Source organism: Henckelia pumila, chromosome 3, assembly GCF_033568475.1.
Source record: "Henckelia pumila isolate YLH828 chromosome 3, ASM3356847v2, whole genome shotgun sequence".
Lineage (NCBI taxonomy): Eukaryota > Viridiplantae > Streptophyta > Magnoliopsida > Lamiales > Gesneriaceae > Henckelia > Henckelia pumila.
The window spans coordinates 6,100,598-6,124,678 of record NC_133122.1 but is presented as its reverse complement, the minus strand read 5'-3'; the positions used below and the strand labels follow the sequence as shown (position 1 = coordinate 6,124,678).

General features: G+C 37.8%; 1 pseudogene; it reads left to right on the top strand.

Moving 5' to 3' along the window:
* The first annotated feature begins 558 nt into the window (after positions 1-558).
* Positions 559-24,009, top strand: LOC140888018 (uncharacterized; annotated as a pseudogene).
* The last annotated feature ends 72 nt before the right edge of the window (positions 24,010-24,081 follow it).

The window sequence follows — 24,081 nt, the reverse complement described above, 5'->3', positions numbered from 1 at the left end:
GACATGAACATCCAATTCAACCTGAAAAGAATACATGAACATGATTAAGTCACAAAAATAAAGCCTAGTGCAAGCAAGACAAGCATAAAACACTTAATGCATAATGGAAAAGGAACGAGTGCTAGGCATAGTAAAGCCATGAAGTTCGATGGTGCATGGATGAAGGGCCTTGGAAAGCTGTTAGCATGCTGCTGGGAACACATAGCGCATGGGCTTGTTGGTGCATGATTATGAGCAGGTGGCAAGCGCGATAGCGCTGCAGCTGGCGCTGTTTAGTTGCTTGGAGCGCGATAGCGCTTAAAAAATGCACTGATGGGGTTCGTTAGCGCTAGGTGATGTGAGATAGCGCAGGTGGGAGGCTGCTGATGGGGATTGTTAACTCATGAGTGCAGGAGCTGAGACATGTGATTGCTCAAGAGGGAGACACTGATGATGTTTGTTGTCGCACGAATGAGATGTAGGATCGCGATAGCGCATCATGGAGTGTTGCTGGTGGACCTGGTTGGCGTATAATTGCAGCAGCTTGGACGCGCAATTGCTCTAGAGATGGAGCAATAGATGATGCGCAATCGCGTAGCTTGCTTCGCTGCTGAAGGAACAAATATTTCAGGTGAAGATGCACTAATGGGAGATGGTTCGTGCTATGTTTCTGCGCTGAAGGATTGGGTGTGCGCGATAGCGCTTTAAGGTGCAGATTTGCTAGCGCGATAGCGCTTTAAGTAGCGATGTAGGATGGGGCGTTAGCGCTTAGGTAGGCGCTAATGGTGAGCGCGATAGCGCATATGTTGCGCACTTAAGTATGTGTAGAGGTGAGGCGGGCGCGGGAGAGTCACGAGCGAGCGCGCATAAGCGTCTGCCCAAACTTTTAAAATCCTGAAAAAAATCAACACATTTATAAAATCAGGTCTCCAAAATTCCCAATAATAATTTTTTAAAAAAACAAAAACATAAATTAATCTAATGAAAAAGAATAAAAAATAAAGCATAAATTAAAAATAAAAAATAATAAAAATAAAAAAAAACTAAAATTTTTGGGTTGCCTCCCAAAAAGCGCTTGGTTTATAGTCGTCAGCCCGACTTTCACCGGTTTAAGTTTTTCCCTTCTCTTTCACTCGCCAAATAAATTACACGAACTGCCTTATAAATTTTACTTTCTTATTATTCGTGGCATAAACTGCAATTAAAAAAAGGAGGAAATTAATTAATTACTTAAAATAAAATAAAAATCTCTAAATAAAAATCTAGACTAATTGGTAACAAGACTAAAAAATAATATAATTAATTCCCGGCAACGGCGCCAAAAACTTGTTGTGAAAATTCCTCGCAAGCGTACGAGTGTCAAGTTTTAATATAGTGATAAAATCAAGTATCGATCCCTCAGGGAGTAAAATGAAAATAATAGTGCTTGTAATTAGAATAGTCCAAACTTTATCTAGAAAATCAATAATCAAGAATTTTGCAATAAAAATAAATAATCAGTTGATTTTAGATAGCACGCAAACAACTTTCAGGAATAATCAATCAGAGAAAATGGTCTATGGGTATAGATTTCACCTGGTTTCAACAACAATCAATCCTAATTAATTAATCTTCATGAATTTCAGTCAATTAATAGCCAAGAACACTTACGTGTATTATTCCCTCTCCCGAGTTCCGAATAAAATATATCAACTACAATTCAATTCCAATATCCCTATTAAGAATTTACTTGCAGTGATCAATTCAAAACAATGTTCTCTTTAAAAGCTCTGTTAAAGTTATAAGCTCTCCCGAGTCAGATAAACAATTAACAGCGTATTTTCCAATGGTCATATTCAAAATCTCCTCTCCCGAGTGCCAGATTTCAAATAAATATTACAAATCAATTATTGATCAGATAATTGAAAAGACAATCAATTCTAGAAAAAACAATTAATCTAGAAGAAACTCAATTCAATAAAATCAAAAATTCATGAAAGTGTCTACACCAGGTTCCATCCGACCTCTAGACTCTAAAAATTTAGTTCATAATAAAATTCTGAATAAAAAAATAATTCATAAATTCAAACATATTCAGAATAAAATAAAAGTAAGAAATCAAATCCGTCGTCGACGCCGTGTCCGGTCGATCAAACTCCGTCTTCTTTCTTCACGATGAAGCTCCAGAATAAAATAAAAGTCACTATCAAATCTCTGATTTCTGTGTAATTGTTGTGGCGGCTCTCCCTATTAAGACTCTAAAAAATTCCTTTTATATCGCATCTCAAAAGCCCACTCAAAAGCCCACAAAATATAGAAGTTTCCTTCCGATAAAATATTTCCAAGTTCAGAAATTGGCGACGCGCGACCGCTCCATAGCTCAGGCGGGCGCGTATAGCCTTCTGTTTCAATTCTCAAATCTCCCAAGGAACGCAACGCGTTTGCTCTGAATGAAGCGCTAAAGATAAGCGCTATCTTTGGCCCAATTGTGAAAAGCCCATTAACCTCTCCTGACTCTGTACGTTGTTTCCTTTTCTTTTCTTCTTTCTTCTTTTCTTTTCCTTTCTCTTCTAAACTTCTTATTTTTCTCCTAAAAATTCCATAATTCACAAAATCTCAATAATTCCCTACAATCACAAAAACAACACAATACCCACATAAATCTGCTCGAAACAAATATTTAACAATTAAAATCATATATAAATTAAGTGTATAAAATACACTTATCAGCAGGCAAAAGCAAGCAACATGCGAACAGATTCAAGTCGGGCAACAGGAGCATATGTCTCATCATAATCAATGCCTTCTTCTTGACTATATCCTTTCGCTACAAGTCTAGCTTTATTTCTAGTAATAGTACCATGCTCATCAAATTTATTCTTAAACACCCATTTAGTACCAATAATAGATCTATCATGCGGCCTACGAACAAGACACCAAACATCATTGCGTTTGAATTCATTTAATTCATCTTGCATAGAAATTATGCAAGAATCATCTAACAAAGTATCATCAATACACTTAGGTTCAACATGTGAAACAAAAGTAAGATGATTGCAAATATTATTAAGAGAAGATCGAGTGGTTACTCTCTTTGAAGGACTACCGATGATAAGATCCATATGGTGATCTTTGTGACGCGTCCATTACTACGGAAGTGGTGTTTCTTCAACAGAAACATCTATATCATTTAAGCTTGAGGAAACCATATCTTCTTCGAGTAATTCTACATCATCGTTAGTAGTACGAAAAACTACAGACATAGATTCATCAAATATAACATACATAGATTCTTCAACTAATAAAGTACGTTTATTAAATACTCTAAAAGCCTTACTAGAGGTAGAATATCCGAGAAATATGCTTTTGTCAGACTTGGCATCAAACTTACCGAGATTATCCTTACCATTATTATGAATGTAGCATTTTGAATCGAAAGCTCGAAAGTATGAAATGTTAGGCTTTCTCCCTCTCCATAATTCATATGGAGTTTTCTTGAGAATGTGCCTTATTGATACACGATTGATGATATAACAAGCAGTGTTCATTGCTTCAGCCAAAAACTATTTTGGTAGAGAATGTGATAAGTGCATTTTATGCACATAATTTATATATGTTTTGATTTGGCTTTTGTGATGTATCGAGTGGGTATTATGCATGTTAGTTGTTTTTGTGAGTTGAAAGGATTGGTGCAAAAGTAGCAAGAAGAAGCGGAAGGATGCATAATTAAGTATCAATTTTAGAAATTACTGAGAATTATTGAAGCATAAAAATCCAATCTCTACCGTTCATAATAAATTTTAGGATGTTTTGAAGTTGCTGTCAAAATTTCAGCTCAATCCGACGGTTATTGTGGAAGATATGATTTTTTGAACATTGTCGCGCGTTTCAGAATTGGAGATGCGAGAGTCAGGAGCACCCGCACCTCCTGGACGTCAAAATGGAAGCTAAAGACGTAGCTCAGGCGCGCCCTCGCCACTCTACTGTGCGCCCACGCCGTCTGAAAGTCAGATTTTGTAATTTTTCGGGAAGGAAATTTTGAGACTTTTTCGGGCTTTATTCGGCGGGCTTTGAGGACATATAAAATGGACTTCAAGGACACAATCAAAAGGAGAGAGCTGCCACAATACATCAAAGAATTCTAAGAGCTTAAACTTGAGATTTGAGAGAAAAGATTGGAGGAGAAATCTGCACTACATCAAAGGAAGAACACGAAGATCGATCAACCGGACACGGAAGAGCGACTGCGGATTTGTTCTTCTATTTTTATCTTTATTAATTGGAATTGATGTTTAGTTTCATAAACATGAATTGTGTTTATCTATTTTTGACCATGAACTAATTTTTTAGAGTCTAGAGGTCAGATGGAACCTGGTGTAGACACTTTTATGAATTTTTGATTTTATTGAATTGAGTTTCTTCTAGATTAATTGTTTTTCTAGAATTGATTGTCTTTTCAATTATCTGATCAATAATTTAATTGTTATATTTATTTGAAATCTGGCACTCGGGAGAGGGGATTTTGAATAGGACCATTAGAAAATACACTGTTAATTATTTATATAGCTCGGAAGAGTGTATAAATTTAACAGAGCTTTTAATAAGAACATTGTTTTGTGATATATCACTGCAAGTAGATTTTTAATATGAATATTGGAATTGAATTGTAGTTGATAAAAATTATTTGTTGCTCTGGAGAGGGAAATAATAAACTTAAGTGTTCTTGGCTATTAATTGACTGGAATTCATGAAACTAAATTAATATGGATTGATTGTTTTTTAAACCAAGTGAAATCTAAACCTCTAGACCATTTTTTCTCTGATTTATTTTTATTTGAAAGTTGTGTGCGTGCTATTAAAAACTCATTGATTATTTTATTCTGCAAAATTCTGTGATTTTGATTTTCTAGATAAAGTTTAGACTATTTTAATTACAAGCACTGAATATTTTCATTTTACTCTCTGAGGGAACGATACTTGATTTTTCACTATATTAAAACTTGACACTTGTATGCTTGCGAGTATTTTTCACAACAAGTTTTTGGCGCCGTTGCCGGGGATTAAATTTTGATTATTTTTTAGTCTTGTTACCAATTAGTCTAGATTTTAATTTAGAGTTTTTTTATTTTATTTTAAGTTACTAATTGATTTCTTCTTATTTTTAATTGCAGTCTATGCGACGATCTCAAAGTGAGAATTTATTACTTTTTGATCCGGAGATCGAGCGCACTGCACGTGCTTTAAGAAGAATTAGAAGAGAATAAGTCAATAGAATGGCTGAAGAGAATGTAAATCAACCTCCCCTGGTGCAAATTAGAGATCACTTTCGGTCGACGATCCAGGCTCACTATTCTGGAATCTCTCGAGGGACCATTAACGCCAACAATTTTGAACAGAAGCCGGCTTTGATCAACATGGTTCAACAAAACCAATTTAATCGGAGCGCCACTGCTGATCCTAACCTATATCTACGCACTTTCTTGGAGATAACCGATACGGTAAAAATTAATGGTGTGTTTGAGGATATTATACGCTTACGCTTGTTTCCGTTTTCTCTCGGGGATCAAGCCAGAATTTGGTTACAATCACTGCCGCTAGGGAGCATTACTACTTGGGAGGGGATGGCAGAAAAATTTCTTGCGAAATATTTTCCACCTACTAAATCCACCCAATTGAAGATCGAAATCAGCACTTTCCGGCAGATGGAGTCTGAACAGATCTACGAGGCATGGGAAAGGTACAAAGATTTAGACGTTGTCCTAACCACAATTTTGCAGATTGGGAAAAAATCGAGTGGTTTTACAACGGACTGAATGCGCCTACGAGGATGTCTGTGGATTCTGCTGCTGGAGGCACCATATTTGCAAAGGACCATGTACAGGCCTACAATATGCTGGAACAGATGACAATCAATAGTTTCCAATGGCCATCTGAGCGTATGGGAGTCAAGAAGCCAGCTGGAGTGTATGCAGTTGACCTCTCACATCCATCACTGCTCAATTATCTGCACTGACTACACATGTAGCTTCTTTGAATAATATTAATGTTGCAGATTCAACTGGAGTTGAAGGATAACATACCCCAGAGCAAGTTAATTATATCAATCCTAATGGCTACAGAGGTTATGGAGCTTACAGAGGTAATATTGTTCCCAATACTTATCACCCTAGTTTGCGGAATAATGAAAATTATTCATATGCTAACAATAATAATAAGGGTGAAGGTAAGTTTTCTTTGGAGGAGGTGGTTAGTACCTTTGTGCAGGAATCTGGTAAGAGGATGGAGAGAACTGAGTCTCGCCTTGACAGCTTGGAGACGCACATGGACAACATGGGTGTTGTACTTCAATCCATGGAGACTAGCATTGGGCAGTTGGCAAACGCACTGAAAGATAATAATCGCGGTCAATTCCCAAGCAATACTGAGGTAAATCCCATAGAACAGTGTAAGGCCATAGAGTTGAGGAGTGGAAAAGAAGTTGGAGTCCAGGAACATGCAGCTGATTTAGAGAAAGAGAAGGAAGTCAAAGAGAAGAAGCCTGGACTTGAATAAAAACCGATGTACAAGCCTCCACTCCCCTACCAGCAAAGGTTCAAGAAGAAGGCAGTGGACGAGCAGTTCTCAAAATTCTTGGAGATTTTCAAGAAGATACATATCAACATCCCTTTTGCTGATGCTTTGGCACAAATGCCGAATTATGCGAAGTTTATTAAAGAGGTGATGTCCAAGAAAAGGAGGCTACAAGAGAATGAGATGGTGAGCCTAACAGAAGAGTGCAGTGCGGTGCTACAAAAAAAAATGCCACAAAAGCTTAAGGATCCAAGGAGTTTTACTATTCCTTGTTATAATTGTGGTTCTCATTTTACTACTGCACTTTGCGATCTAGGAGCTAGCATTAATTTAATGCTTTTGTCTGTTTTCAGGAGCTTAGGACTTGGTGAGGTGAAGCCCACAATGATCGCATTGCTGCTAGCTGATAGATCTATCACATATCCTCTTGGAATCATTGAAGATGTTTTGGTAAAAATAGATAAATTTATTTTTCCGGCGGATTTTGTTGTGCTAGATATGGAGGAGGATGCAAATATGCCACTGATATTGGGGAGACCTTTCTTGGCCACTGTTGATGCCAAGATTGAGGTAAAGAATGGTGAGTTGTCGATGGGTGTGGATGACGAAAGAGTTATTTTTAACATATTCAAGAAATCAAGTAATCTACCCATCAAGGAATTATGCATGATTGAGAGAGTTGTGAAGCTGGATGGCCATCCCAAACTTGTTCATGAGGTAGATTCAAAGAAGAATGATCCGAAGGTGCCAAATAAGAAGAAAAAAACGAAAAAAAAATCAAATTTTAAAAAGGTTGTTGAATATATTTGGATTGTGAAAGCGAAAGGGAAGACCCTCAAAAAAGCGGAACCGGGCTAGAATTGGAATACAGTCGGGCTATGGACTATAAACTAAGAGCTTCTTGGGAGGCAACCCAAGCTAGTTTTTATGCGTTTTTTATTTTATTTTAGTTGTTTTTTTTCATGTAGAAATTAGACATCAATAATAATTTTGAATTGTGTAGGTGAAAAATTATGGAGCTGAAAGAGTTTAGGAGCCACCCCTGATGAAGAGTTTTGAGTGATTAAGAAGGTGTCGAGTACTGATGCTCGGTTCCCAAGGAATGTGTTCTTGTTTTTATTTTAATTTTTTTGTACACTGAGGACAATGCACAATTTAAGTTTGGGGGTTGTTTAAAAAATTCTGAAAATTTTGAAAATTTTTCATGAGTTAGTTTGAGTTGAATAAATATTGTGTACTTGTGTTGGCCTATGATGAAAATAATTTTTGGTGTTAAAAATGTTAATGTTAGTTATATTTAATCTTGATTTCTCACCCATATGCACTATGCCTTGATTGTCTAGACTTAAGTGATTAGAGAAGCTTTGTGATTTTGTAGTGAACTGGATGATTTGATTCTTAACTTTGGTGATTTATGCTTGAAACTGAGGTAGAATTCTACGAGCTTAGAAATGAATTAGGCATTAAAATATGAAAAGATTAATAATAACTCCGACCGGGTCATTGATAAGGAATTGAAATCCTAATTCTCTTGCCATTGGCTAAGTATGCGGAATAAATGGGGTTGCAAAAGTGAAAGAATTAATTTTTGAAAAAAATTAACAACTCCATCCGTGCTTGGAAAGTGTTTGAAATTCTATTCACTGTTCCATGCTAAGTTTGCGGAAAAAAATAATGGGGTTGATGTTCCATCCAGGCTATAGACGAGGGGATTGAAATTCGAATCTTATATTTAGTTGTAGCTAAGTATGCGGGTAATTATTGGAGCTAAATAAAATAAAATCGGATGCAAAATCCGGTGATTTTATGAAGAAAAAAATGATATGTCGTGAACTTAGCGAGTAGAAGTTGAACTTGGTGGAGAGTTTTTTGAAACTAGAGAGCGGAATTGATGATTCTGTGAAACAAACTTGTTGCATTAGTGTATCAAAAGTGAGGAGCATAGACAAGATTGGCAAATCACACACACAAGAAAACCTTTGAGAAAATTAGCTTACATGTGTATTTAATCTTGTAATGTAAAAATTCGGAGGCCGGCTATATTACTCATTATTGTTTTGCTCGGGACTAGCAAAAGTCTAAGTTTGAAGAATTTGATAAGTGTATTTTATGCACTTAATTTATATATGTTTTGATTTGGCTTTTGTGATGTATCGAGTGGATATTATGCATGTTAGTTGTTATTTTTATGAGTTGTAAGGATTGGTGCAAAAGTAGCAAGAAGAAGCGGAAGGATGCATTATGGAGTATCAACTTCAGAAACTTACATGGAATTATTGAAGCATCAAAATCCAATCTCCACCATTCATAATACAGTTTAGGATGTTTTGAAGTTGCTGTCAAAAATTTCAGCTCAATCCGACGGTTAGTTTGTGAAATATGATTTTTTGAAAATTGTCGCGCGTTGCAGAATTGGAGATGCGAGAGTCAGGCGAGCCCGCGCCTCCTGGACGTGAAAATGGAAACTAAAGACGTAGCTCAGGCGCGCCCTCGCCACTCTACTTCGCGCCCGCGCCGTCCGAAAGTCAGATTTTGTAATTTTTCGGGAAGGAAATTTTGAGACTTTTTCGTGCTTTATTCGGCGGGCTTCGAGGACATATAAAAGGGACTTCAAGGACACAATCAAAAGGAGAGAGCCGCCACAATACATCAAAGAATTCTGAGAGCTTAAACTTGAGTTTTGAGAGAAAAGATTGGAGGAGAAATCTGCACTACATCAAAGGAAGAACACGAAGATCGATCAACCGGACACGGAAGAGCGACTACGGATTTGTTCTTCTATTTTTATCTTTCTTAATTGGAATTGATGTTTAGTTTCATAAACATGCATTGTGTTTATCTATTTTTGATCATGAACTAATTTTTTAGAGTCTAGAGGTCGGATGGAACCTAGTGTAGACACTTTCATGAATTTTTGATTTTATTGAATTGAGTTTCTTCTAGATTAATTATTTTTCCAGAATGTATTGTATTTTCAATTATATGATCAATAATTGAATTGTTATATTTATTTGAAATCTGGCACTCGGGAGAGGCGATTTTGAATAGGACCATTATAAAATACACTGTTAATTATTTATATAGCTCGGGAGAGTGTATAAAGTTAATAGAGCTTTTAAAAAGAACATTGTTTTGTGATATATCACTGCAAGTAGATTTTTAATAGGGATATTGGAATTGAATTGTAGTTGATAAAAATTATTTGTTGCTCGGGAGTGGGAAACAATAAACTTAAGTGTTCTTGGCTATTAATTGACTGGAATTCATGAAACTAAATTAATTATGATTGATTGTTGTTGAAACCAGGTGAAATTTAAACCTCTAGACCATTTTTTTTCTCTAATTGATTTTTATCTGAAAGTTGTGTGCGTGCTAATAAAACTCATTGATTATTTTATTCTGCAAAATTCTGAGATTTTGATTTTCTTGACAAAGTTTAGACTATTTTAATTACAAGCACTAAATATTTTCATTTTACTCTCTGAGAGAACGATACTTGATTTTTCACTATATTAAAACTTGACACTCATACGCTTGCGAGTATTTTTCACAACAGAATGCTCGCATATCATGGTCCTCGCAATCTCCACAAGTGTCCTATTTTTTCTATCAACGACCCCGTTTTGTTGAGGAGTCCTAGGACAAGAAAAATTGTGACCGATGTCTTTCTCTTCACAAAAAATTGTAAAACTCTCATTTTGAAATTCAGTTCCGTGGTCACTACGGATCAGTTTTATTGAAAGATTTTTCTCATTCTCAACACTCTTGACAAAAGTTTTAAAACAATCGAAGGCATCATTTTTTTGGGTTAAAAACAATGTTCACATGAAGCGTGAGAAATCATTCACAAGACAAATGCATAAATCTTTCCTCCTAGGCTAGCATTCCTCAAGGGACCACATAGATCTAGGTGGAGAAGTTCAAGGGGCATAGAAGTTGATAAAAAAAAATTTCTTTTAAAAGATTTATTTGTGTGTTTTCCAAGCTGACATGCATCAAAAATAGAATCTAATTTTTAAATTGAGTTTTGGCATACCGACTACTAGATCAAGTTTAGAAATTTTTCAATGGTACTAGGACCAAAATGACCTAATCGTCTATGCCAAAGAATGTTGTCATTAACATTCAAGGATACAAGACTTTTAATATTTGTCAAAGATAAATTATTTAAAGAAACCTTGTAAACATTTTCACTTCAATATCCTTTGAAATTTATGGATTTGTTAGTCGTGAGTGATATAGTGCAATGTTGGGGAGTGAATTTGACTTCATAACCTCTATCGTACAATTGACTTATGCTTAGTAGGTTATGCTTAAGTCCTTTCACTAGGAGTACATCATCAATCAAGAAGGATTTAGATATACCTATTGAGCCAATTCCTTCGATTACTCATTTGTTGTTGTCTCCAAAGGTGACAACTTCCTTCTTCTTTGGTTTGACTGATTGAAGTAGCTCCTTGTTCCCCGTCATATTTCTAGAACATCCACTGTCTAGATACCATATGATAGGGAGAACTGTTTTCCTATTTTTCTGCAAGAATTGATTTTGGTACCCTTTAGTTCTTTTGGGTCCACAGTGTTAGAAAAGAGAGATACATGTTGGAAAACTGGCGAGTTCCCAGACCAATTACGATTGATACCCGGTGCAGCGGAAGTTTAAAATTTTTCTATGGAACGATTCCATGGTGTGGGTATCAACCATACAACGATTGAATTATTGTGTGTGTAAAATTTAAATAACAATTAAATAAATTTTACCTCAAATCTCGCAACGAGATTAATGGACACCAACAGAACAATTCTGCTCTTGTTGTCTCTCCCTGGAACCGATGAACGCCTTCAATCAGGTCCACGAACAGAGGTTTAATCCCTCTGATAGATTGCACTAGAAAATCTATCAGAAGTTTTCTGCGAAGAGAATACACGAATTTGATTCGTTATTCCTGACTGCAATTCAAAATCACAGACCGGAATTTCTCGGGCAGAGTGAAGGGGGGCGGCCGAAATATGTTTGAGAGAGAGGGTAGGGTTTTCGAAAATTGCTCTCAAAATAATGACCTATTCTGTGTAATTTCTGTACTGAAATAACTTATTTATAATGCAGGCCACTAACACCTTAGGGCCATTAGTCATAAGCTGGGGCCCGACAAGCAAAGCCCGCTCGTTCAGAAATTAATATAAAATTCATCGTGACTCCGATTGATGAAACGATTTCACCAATGTGCACAGAAACCATTTCTGCACGTTTTAAAGTCAAAATAAATTTTCCTGAATCCGAATTCAGTGGTTTCCAAAAATGTCCATCCCTATGTCATTTTAGGAAATCCTACTCCCTTACTCTTATTTAAGAAGTCCAACTCCTTAGTTCATTAAATTTAACTCTTTAAATTTAACTATCTCAACGGGGATTAAAACTCCATTACACTGTGTGACCCTCAATGGTTCAGGGATACAGCTAGCCGTGGGCTCACAACTCCTTGTGACTCGGAACAACACTTTCCGACTTGCCCAACGAATCATGGTAAAGCGCCTAGCAACATCGCCCCATGATTCCCTAGGTATCACTGATAGTGCCTACAAGAACCAGTAGATTTTGGTTAACGTACAGTACGGTCCCTTCATCCATATATCCCGATCGAATCAACAACCATTGGTATATCGAGAGTCGCTCAAGATTCGATAACTATGCAATACATCTTGAAGATCAAATTAGTGACATCGCATGTGCTACTAAGAAACCATTTCTTAAATCACATCAAGTACTCTGGCCAGAGATTTGTCACACTAATATCTCCTCAGATCGCATAGGATATCCACACTCGCAAGTATGTGGTGAATCCTTGACAACAATGCATTGACTCCTATATGTGTCGTAACTGTACCCAATCTCGACACCTGATGACCCCCTCAGAGTCGGTAAACGAGTCAAAGCACAGTACTAGCATATAGAGTCTCCATGATGTTTCAAGTCGTAAGGACTAATGGTGTACAACCAAAACCGCGGACTTTATCCACTCGATAAGTGATAACCACTTGGAAAGTCCGGATAGGGTAGTTCGACTATTCATCCTATGAATATCCATTTGCATGCTTCGAACATCTCCATGTTCCCTACCAATGAAACGTGGTACTCCGCATCGCAAATGCTAGTCTCAAACTCGAGCGATCCTTATCCTTATTATCGGACGGCTCAATCGACTAGGAACAGTTTTAGAATATACAGTGACTATAAGATGTATTTCATGATAGACATCTCCATGTTCTACCACATCTTACATACACTATAGTATATTCAAGGTCTTTATCAAAACAACAATAGTATATCACAATATAACAATATGAAGTAATATAAAGTCATTTCCATAAAAGTGTAAATAATATTAAACAAAAGATTGTTTATACAAAGAGTCAACAAAACCCATAGCCACACAGTTGGCTCACTGGGCACCCACTCTTACAATACATAATGGATTTCTAAGAGTTCAGTCTCTCATAGCGACATCATCAACACTTTCCAAGAGTGCTCCCAGTAGTAGGTAGGGCTATGGCCTCTTTAAAAACCTATTTCCTTGGACAGAGCAGCGTTCATCAGGAAGACCAGTCGCAAGTCAAGGCAGTTTAAACCAGTTTATGATTAACTCCCTTAGATCATGTTCTCATAATGCCGACTGATGAGTTGTTAAGTACTCTTAGCTTCCATTTCATATAGCTATGACCTATTTTACAGTAGTAAGAGCATGTAGGGGGTGATCTCATTTTTTGCTTTAGCAATAAGGCTAGCAAAGTCTATATATTTCTTACCATACCCTATTCCACCTTTATCAAAGCTACATTTCTGCATGCTTAGTAAATTATTCAATTTATTACTAATAACATTGAATTTATCAAATTATTTTTCTAAGTGAGCTATGTCATCCTTTAATCTTAGGTTTTCATGCTCCTTAGATTCTAATTCATTTTTAGGTTTATATTTTCTTTTCTAAGAGATTTAGCCATGTCAAACATAAGCTTATATGCATGTATTAGTTCATCGTAGGAAGGTACCTCATCATTGTCGTCGGAGAAGATGTCATCATCCTTAGCCATGAGGCAGATGTTGGCTTCCTCCTCGTCATCGTCACTGTCGCTTCAAGTAGCTATTAGGGCTTTCTTCTTGCCTTTGTCCACCTTCTTATTGAGAGGGCACTCATTTGCATAGTTACCTTGTTGTTGACAGTTGTAGCACGTTACTTCTTTGTCCGGCTTATTTTCTTTCTTGAAGTTGTTTCCTCACATAAATTTTTTGAATTTTCTCGCAAAGAGAGCCATGTTATCATCATCATCATCTTTGGCTTGGCTGGATAAGGCAATCCCCTTTGCCTTGATCTTTTCATCTTCTTTCTTTATTTCCTTCCTTGTAGACACTTCTAATTCATGTGTTTTTAGGGTTACATGCAGTTGATCAAGATCATAGGATGCGATGTCGCCTTTGTTGGATTCAATGATGACAGTCCTTTTGGCATCCCATTCCTTAGGTAAGGCGCGTAGAGCTCCCCTCCACACTTTCTTGGTTGGATATTGTTCTCCAAGTTGGGCTAGCTCATTGATGATTTGAGAGAGCCTTCAGAAAATTGTATCTACGCCTTCATTGGCATCCATCTCGAAGGTCTCATATTTGAGCTGTAGGAGGTCAATCTTGGTTTCTTTGACTTGGTTGGTTCCCTCGTGGCATATCCCCAATTTGTCCCAAATCTCTTTTGCGGAGGAGCACATCGAGATCCAGTTGTACTCGTTCATATCTAGGGAAAAATGCAAAATATTCATAGCTTTAGCATTTTGAGATATTAATTTCATATCCTCCTTTGAAAAATCATCCATTCCCTTAGGAACGTTAACCTCTTCAACCTCTTTCATAGGTATATAGGAACCTTTCACTGTTACTTTCCAAAGGTCATAGTCTACGAATTGGATATATAGGGTCATTTGATTTTTCCAATATCCGTAGTTTATGTCGTTGAAAAAAGGAGGATGATTGGTTGATTGCCCTTGAGTATAATCGCTTGCTAGATTTTCCATAGAGCCATTTTGAAAATATTTTGTAAAAATATGGCTCTGATACCACTTGTTAGAACCTAATGGGGGGGGGGGGATTTAGGTTTTATTGGCAACTTTAGCAATTTAAAGCGATTATGCAAATACGCAAGCAGAAGACTTAAAACAGTCAATAATAAATGCAGTAAATAAATGCGTAATGTAAATAAAGTAGTAAAAATGATAAGAGATGTTTATGGAAGTTCGACGATAAATCGTCTACGTCTCCCCTTCTTAGTTAAGGTCGATTAACCAAGGATCCACTAGCACTTCAAATGTCTTGGCCTTGATGGCTCCAAGGATAGCCGTACAACTCAACACGATCACCGCGCTGAAACAACTCGATACACTTGTCCTTAAAGGCTCCAAGGATAGCCTCAACACAACAACACACTTGGCTTCATACTCAAGTGTTTACAAAGATCGCACAACCAACTCACAAATAATTTTAACAAACAACTCTCAATTTTTGAGCGAATATATCGAATAACTCCTTATAGAACACTTTGAATGAGAGGAGATGCTTGCAAGAGATGAAAGTGAATTGGATACTTCAAATGGCTTGGAATGGCCTCTATTTATAGTTGCAAATTCGGCATCGATCGGAACTTCCTTTCCCTGCATCGGAGCTTCCAAAATTTGAATTCTGAGATCACGCGGGTGTACAGGATCGGAAATTCCGATCCCACTTCGGAGCTTCCGATCGGTGCATTAAATGTGTTGTCGGTCAAAAGTCTTCCGGACAAGATTATCAGGCCGCCGTTGCAGATCGAAACTTCCGGTCCATGATCGATGCTTCCGATCACCTCACTTCTTTGCTTAAGTTCTGCTTCCGATCAATTAAAAAATGCACGATAAATAGATCAGAGGTTTTGATCCCTGATCGGAGCATACGATCGTCCCTTAGCTTCCGAAGGTGCTTTTGATCATGATCGGAGGTTCCGATCTCCAATCGTAGCTTCCGATCCCATAGCAGTATAACTCTTTGAAATTTGTTTCTGAACTTGAATGAAACTTGTTTGAAATATGATCTTTGATAGATTGAGCCTCAATTCAACTAGAAAATTTTAATTCTGGAATATGCTCAATGTAAACATTAGTAACGTTTTTAACCTAGTTTTGTTAATCATCAAAACATAGAGAAATGAGACTTGTTAATGCATTAAAAACATTAATATCACAATCCGAGATTTATATGCATTTAAGGAGTAACATATGAGATGTTAAATTTCTTGAGACGACCGATTCAGAGTTTCGATCGGACTGAGAAGCAGTTCCAAAACAAACCGAGTTAGATGTGACCGTACAGTTGAGTCGATACGGATTTTAAAAAGAGATTTGGAAGACAGAGTCCGATTTGAGACAACAAGATTTCCAAAATTATTTCTGTTATGATAATTATTATTGCAATTTTGATATTATCTCTTATATTTTGAGATTGAACTGTATTATATTTCGAGGACGAAATCAGTTTTTAGAGAGGGGGAATTGTAATGCCCCAAAATTTTATTAATTGAGAATATATGAGATGAATATTGATAATCAGATATTAGGAAATTTAAGGATTTAATTGATATTCAATCAGTGACTAAATTGCAATTTTTGAGAATTCAGGGACCAAAGTGCAATTTCTTGTATTTGAATTGGTCTTTATTATTTAAATTGGGAAAAGAAACGTGAGTCATCATCCTCTCCTTCTTCCTCCTCTCTCCTTCACGCCATCACCATTGGAGCGCCCCTTTAAGCTTTCTTCTTCCGGCTTCTGCACGATCCGTCCGATAGATTTGTAATCCGAAGGTAGTTTTGCGATCTCAGCGACGAAGGCTTCGTTTTACCGTAAGTTTTTCTTTGATCGGATTTATGTAAATTTTTGGATATCGTTAGAATTTGATGAAATTCGGATTTGTTGTTCTTGAGCTAAGATAGATCGTATATTCGAATTTGGATCGAAAAAATAACATTGTTCGGAATTGTTATGATTTTTAGGGCATAATTCGAAAATAAGGTTGTAGGACTTGTTGGATTTTTTATTGAATTGGATAATTTATTGATATTGGGAGTTTTATTGGATCTATATATTATTGTCTGTGGTTTTCGGTTGATCAAATTATAGATGTTATGCCACCAGTTTGAATTTTAGGATTTTGGGGGATTTTGATTGGAATTTTGGAATTGATTTGAATTGATTGGTTAATATTGAAATAGTTTATATCTCCGTACAGATTTAGTTGAAGATGGTGGAGTTAAAAATTAGCAGATTCGAACCGTTGAAAAGTTGATCGAGAAACGGTAACAAGTTGACTATAATCGTTGAATTACGATTGAATGGATTCTGATTAGAATTCTTATTCTTGTAACTTGTCCAGTTCCTAGCTACTTCAAATCAAGAAGAGCTAAAAGATGATTTAGAATGGGTTAAGGAGTGAACACTTGAGAGTCGATTCATTCTCGAGTCCCTAAAACCACATACTTTTATGTTTAATTGTTCTGAATTGATAATCTGATTATATTCGTTCATATGCTGATAGTTGTGTTTTTGTTGCATTTATTAGTGTCATTTTTGTTGTTGTTTTGCATTAGTTGCATGTTTTATTTTAGCATTTTGTTCGTATTGCATTTTCCGTGTTTGCATGATGGGATTTTTGATTTTATGGTCAGGTCGCTTATTTTGCGGACTAAGAAGGAACTCCGGAGGAATGAAGATTTGAAGCAAAGGAAAGGCCGGGAATTTTTTGGGAAGCATCTCTCGCTCGATCTGCAGAATTATGCGGATCGAGCGAGCGCATAAATTATGAAGGCAGTAGGATTATGAAGTTGGTATCGCTCGATCCGCATGAGTTTACCGATCGAGCGAGACCCGTTTTCCGCAAGACAGTAGCAGCTACAATTTTCTCTCGCTCGATCCGCAGAATGTTGCAGATCGAACGAGAGCCATGTTTCGGGAAAAAAATATATTTTTGGAAACTTTGTTAATTTTGTTCCTAGCCTTTATTAGACTTTTATTCCGTTTTTATATTGGATTATCAGACGTTTTTGGAGACATTGGAGGCTAGGTTTTCTTCTTCTTCTCTAGAATTCGAGTTTTCTTAATTTTTTCTTTGATTTTTATGAATTTTGCTATGAACAGTTGTAGCTAAACTCTTTTACTAGGTTGAGAGAGACGAAACCTTGTTATATTTCATTCATGAGATTTTATTTGTAATGTTTCAATCTTTATTAAGTATCAATTTTTTATCTGTTTTATTTTAAGTTTGTATGCGAGATTTTAGGATTGGCCATCTTAGGATTTTGTATTGCGAGCGATAGCTAAATTAGAATTCAAATCCGTAATTGTTTGAAACCTCTAATTTGCGAAGCAACTACGTGTAATAATTTCTGCTGTTGAGTTTATTATTTCGTAGGGTCAATTATTGGATAGACTAAATACAATCGCTGGTATTGTGTTGTCTAGTTTCGCCAGTTTTACTAGTTTGAATGCTACCGTGTATTTAAATCTAGATTGCTGTTATCGGGTTGGTTCATTGGTAAGGGTTAATTAAGAATGCTGTTTTCTAATTAAATAAAATTACGGTGAAACAGGAATGGAATTTTCAATGGCGAATATTTAATAAGATTGATTATTTTTAGAGAATCTATGATTGAATGAATGAATAACAATGGTGTAGTCGACCGATACCAAGTCTCGTCTCCTATTGAATTTCTCCAGTCTTTTATTTAATTTTGCATGCTAGTGAATTTTTAATTGCTTAAATTTCTTAGTAGTTAATCCAAACTTGAAAACCCCCTATTTTATTTATTTAGAACACTTTGAATTTACCTTTTCTCGTGGGAACGATCCCTACTCATACTACTACATTTTTAGTGATTATCTGCTTGAGTTGGGTAATTTGGGCGTACACGATAAGCGCTACCAAATTTTGGCGCCGTTGCCGGGGAACGGTGTAATTTATTGTGTTCTTTTTCTTTTTGTTTTTATTTGTTTCTACTCACTCTCTTGTCTTTTATTTGTTTCTAGTTTCTCTTGTTCATGCTTTCAGGTGATCTTGCTGAAGAAGGCTTTTTCTACGATTCGGAGATCGAAAGAACTCTGCATAGGCGAAGGCGAGAACTCCGTAGGCACCAACAAGAAGCCGCTGCTCGAGCTGCTTTTCCTGAGAACGAAGAGATGGCTGCGAATGCGAACCAGAGTCTTAGACAATTGGGCACTCCTGATGCCAATCAACAACCCTTATGCATTACTTTCCATACTTTGGAAAATAATGCTACTTTTGAACTCAAATCTGGTTTAATTCACTTACTACATGCTTTTCATGGTCTTGCAGTTGAGGATCCCAATAAACACTTGATGGAGTTTCACGTGGTTTGCTCGAGTATGAAACCCCATGGAGTAACAGAGGAACAGATTTAGCTGAGAGCCTTTCCTTTCTCTTTGAAGAGTGCTGCTAAGGATTGGTTATACTACTTACCCTCTGTCTCTATCACTACTTGGACAGAGATGAAAAGAACCTTCCTGGAAAAATACTTTCCAGCCTCTAGAGCTGCAAATATCCGGAAGGAAATCTATGGGATCAAACAATATTCAGGAGAATCACTGCATGAATATTGGGAGCGGTTCAAGAAGCTTTGTGCTAGCTGTCCGCAACACCGGATAAGTGAGAACCAATTAATTCAATTATGCTATGAAGGTTTGTTGCCTCATGACAGGAGCATGCTAGATGCGGCTAGTGGAGGAGTGTTCATGGACAAAACACCGGTGCAAGCGAGGAACTTACTTGAGAATATGGCTGCCAATTCTCAACAATTTGGTACCATCAGGAACGAGCATCCACCAAGGAAAAACAACGAGGTAAATGTCTCTTGCCTTGAACAACAATTGATTGAATTGACGACTCTTGTGCGTCAGATGGCTGTAGGAAATGGACAGACTGCGAAGGCATGTGGTATTTGTGCTGCAATAGGACACGCCACTGATATGTGTCCTACACTTCAAGATGATTTAGTTGAACAGGTAAACGCTACTGGCGGATTTCCTGGACAACCACAGAGGAAGTATGATCCGTATTCCAACACATTCAATCCTGGTTGGAAGGATCATCCGAATTTTAGATACGGGAATCAGCAGGCAAATCAACAGGGACCTTAGGCTCCACCGCCAAATCAAGCTTTTAGGCCGCCATATCCTCAACAGCAACAGCAGAGACCTCAGATTCCTGCACCAGGTGAGTTTCTTGAAAATATAGTTAAGGAACTTGCAACTAAAACTGCATCTTTTCAACAGGATACCATGGTAAGTATTCAAAACTTGAGTACCCAGATGGGACAACTAGCCACTGCCATCAACAAGTTAGAAGCACAGCACTCAAATGCTCTGCCATCTCAAACTGTGGTGAACCCAAGGGAGAACGCAAGTGCAATAACTTTAAGGAATGGGAAGGAGTTGAAAATGAGGAGAAAGAAGTTGATATTGAGCACAAAGAGAAGCTGAAAGAAGAAGAAGAGCAAAAGGTAAGTGAGGAAAAATCATCCAAGGATGATTCGCCAAGAGGTAAATTTCCCCCTTTATCTGAATATAAGCCTGTTGCCCCTTTTCCCTTAGCACTGAAGGATTCTAGAAAAGGTGAGGGGATTAAAGAACTATATGAAACTTTTCGTAGATGTGAGGTTAATATTCCATTGCTAGATTCCATTAAGCAGGTACCTCGATACGCAAAGTTTTTGAAGGAATTGTGCACAGCAAAGAGGAAGCAGACATTGAAGGGATGTCAGAAAGTGGAACTTGGTGAGAACATATCTGCTGTGATCCAACGGAAACTACCTGCAAAATGTAAGGATCCAGGTATGTTTCCTATCCCATGCACCATAGGGAATGTTCGACTTGATAAGGCCATGCTAGATCTAGGAGCATCAATTAATGTTATGCCTTATTCTATATATGCATCCTTGAAACTTGGTCCACTGAACAAAACTGGGATTGTTATTCAGTTAGCTGACAGGTCGAATGCATATCCTAGGGGAGTCATTGAAGATGTGTTGGTGCAAGTTAATGAATTAGTGTTCCCCGCAGATTTTTATGTGCTAGATATGGAAAACGGTGATCATAATAGTCCTATTTTGTTAGGGAGACCGTTTTTGAAAACTTCCATGACGAAAATTTATGTTCACAGTGGCACACTTACTATGGAATTCGATGGAGAGGTTGTAAAATTTAATATTTATGATGCCATGAAATTTCCTGATAGCGATGATTGTGTGTTTTCTGTTGATATTGTGGATTTCTTGGCACAAGAGTATTGTGAGCATGCAGGGAAAGATGATCTAGAGGTGGCTATTACAGCACCCATTATGCAGACGGAAGATGGAATTCGATGCAATCAAGAAGTAGAAGATATTGAGAAACTTCTGAATAGATCATCTGAGCTACCTTCGACAGGTAATGTCTCTTACTTAGCTTTGCCAGTTTCTAATACTAGGCGTCTTCCATCTGTTTTGCAGGCACCAGAGGTCGAATTGAAGACACTTCCAAACCATCTAAAGTATGTTTTCCTTGGCAAAGGGGAAACATTACCGGTTATCATCTCCAACAGTTTGGAAGTTAATCAAGAGGAGCAATTAACCAAGGTGTTGCAAGAGCACAAGACTGCTATTGGATGGACCATAGCAGACATTAAGGGAATCAGCCCCTCCACATGCATGCGTCGAATTTTGATGGAGGAAGGAGCGAATCCCTCACGCCAGCCACAGCGCAAACTGAATCCACCGATGATGGAAGTGTTAAAGGCGGAAATTCTGAAGTTACTTGAATTTGGGGTCATCTACCCAATTTCTGACAGTCAATGGGTCAGTCCGGTACAAGTGGTACCCAAGAAAACCGGAATCACCATTGTGAAGAATAAGGATGACAAGATGGTTCCCACCCGCATTCAAAATGGGTGGAGGGTTTGTATTGACTATAGAAAGCTGAACGCCGGAACTCGAAAGGACCACTTTCCTTTACCCTTTATTGATCAAATGATTGAAAGGTTAGCGTGTCATCCTTACTATTGTTTTCTTGATAGATATTCTGGTTATTTTCAGATTGCTATCACGCCAGAAGATCAGGAGAAGACGACGTTCACATGCCCGTTTGGCACTTTTGCTTATCGACGGATGCCTTTTGGACTGTGCAATGCACCGACCACTTTCCAACGGTGTATGGTTAGTATCTTTTCAGATTTTATTGAGCATATCTTAGAAGTTTTTATGGATTACTTCACTGTCTATGGTGATTCCTTTGAAAATTGTCTATCTAACCTTGCACTTGTCCTTAAGAGGTGTGTCGAAACCAACCTCGTTTTGAATTCTGAAAAATGTCATTTTATGGTTGGGCAAGGTATGGTTTTGGGTCATGTTGTGTCATCAAAAGGAATAGAGGTAGATAGAGCTAAAATTGATATCATTAAATCTCTACCTTACCCCACATGTGTGCGGGAAGTGCGTTCTTTTCTTGTCCATGCAGGTTTTTACAGGAGGTACATTCAAGATTTCGCCAAAATCGCATCCCCCATGTGCAAGCTATTACAAAAGGACGTGTCATTTGAGTTTGATGAGTCATGCAAGTCATCCTTTGACAAATTGAAGAACTCCTTGACATCTGCACCAATAATCCAACCACCGGATTGGAGCCAACCATTTTAGATCATGTGTGACGCCAGTGACTACGCCGTTGGCGCTGTTTTAGGCCAGAAAGTTGGGAAAGCATCGCATGCTATTTACTACGCTTCACGTATTTTGAATGATGCCAAACGAAATTATTCCACTACGGAAAAGGAGCTTCTCGCTGTTGTTTTTTCTTTAGATAAATTCCGCTCCTATTTACTTGGTACTAAAGTTATTGTGTATTCTGACCATGCAGCTCTTCGTTTTCTGATGGCGAAGAAAGAGGCAAAACCAAGGCTGATCCGATGGATATTACTGCTGAGTGAATTCGATATAAAAATCAAAGACAAACGAGGGGCCGAGAATCAAGTTGCTGATCATTTGAGTCGTCTAGTTCATATTGATGAGGAGATGAAATTGCATGACGAATTTCTGGATGAACAGCTGTTCTCGACAACCACCGAATTACCATGGTACGCAAACATTGTGAATTATTTAGTTACTAATGGTTTCCCTTCTAAATTTTCTAAGGCGCAAAAGGACAAAGTGAGAAGTGATGCGAAATATTATGTGTGGGATGATCCATACTTGTGGAAGCACTGCGCTGATCAAGTTATACGACGATGCGTTCCCGCGAGCGAGGTAATCCATATTCTCACATTTTGTCATTCTTATGCATGTCGTGGCCACTTTGGGCCGAGAAGGACATCGAGAAAGGTGTTGGACAGCGGATTCTTCTGGCCCTCCTTATTTCGAGACGCTTACCTGTTCTATAAGTCGTGCGCCCAATGCCAAAAGATAGGTAACATCTCCCAACGAAAGGAGATGCCCCAACAACCTATTCTAGTTTGTGAAATCTTTGATGTTTGGGTTATCGACTTCATGGGACCCTTTCCAAATTCACATGGTTATATTTATATATTACTTGCTGTGGATTATGTCTCGAAGTGGGTGGAAGCTAAGGCCACCCGGACTGACGATTCTCAAGTTGTTGCAGAGTTTATCAAGCATAACATTTTCTCTAGGTTTGGTATTCCTAGAGCCCTTATCAGTGATAGAGGCACACACTTCTGCAACCGAACTGTGGCGAGCCTACTGAAGAAATGCCATGTGACGCACAAAATTTCCACGGCATATCATCCACAATCCAACGGTCAAGCTGAGGTATCCAACAGGGAAATCAAATCTATTCTAGAGAAGACCGTGAATCCTACGAGAAAGGATTGGAGCTTGCGCTTGGATGATGCCTTGTGGGCATACAGAACCGCATTCAAGACACCGATTGGAATTTCTCCATATCGGTTGATTTTTGGGAAAGCATGTCATTTACCAGTGGAGTTGGAGCATCGAGCCTATTGGGCTACAAAAACTTTTAACATGCAGATAGATGAGAGCGGCGAACACCGGAAGCTACAGTTGCAAGAATTAGAAGAGATCCGGAATGATGCCTATGCCAGCTCAAAAATTTACAAGGACAAAACAAAGGCTTTCCATGACAAGATGATCTCTCGACGGTACTTCGAAGTCGGTCAGAAAATTCTGCTCTATCATTCACGACTTCGGTTGTTTCCAGGTAAGTTACGTTCTCGTTGGAATGAACCTTTTGTTGTCACTAATGTCTTTCCTCATGGTGCAGTCGAAATTCAAAGTTTGGACACATCCAAAACATTTAAGGTGAATGGCCATCGGCTCAAACACTACTATGAGGGAATCCAAGCGAACGTCGAAGCGGAAGAGCATGATATCGCTCTCGATGCCCCACCAAATGTCGAATGAATCACGGCATGCAGTCGAGCTATAGACTGACTGCAAATTTAGCGCTGACTGGGAGGCAACCCAGTGTTCTTT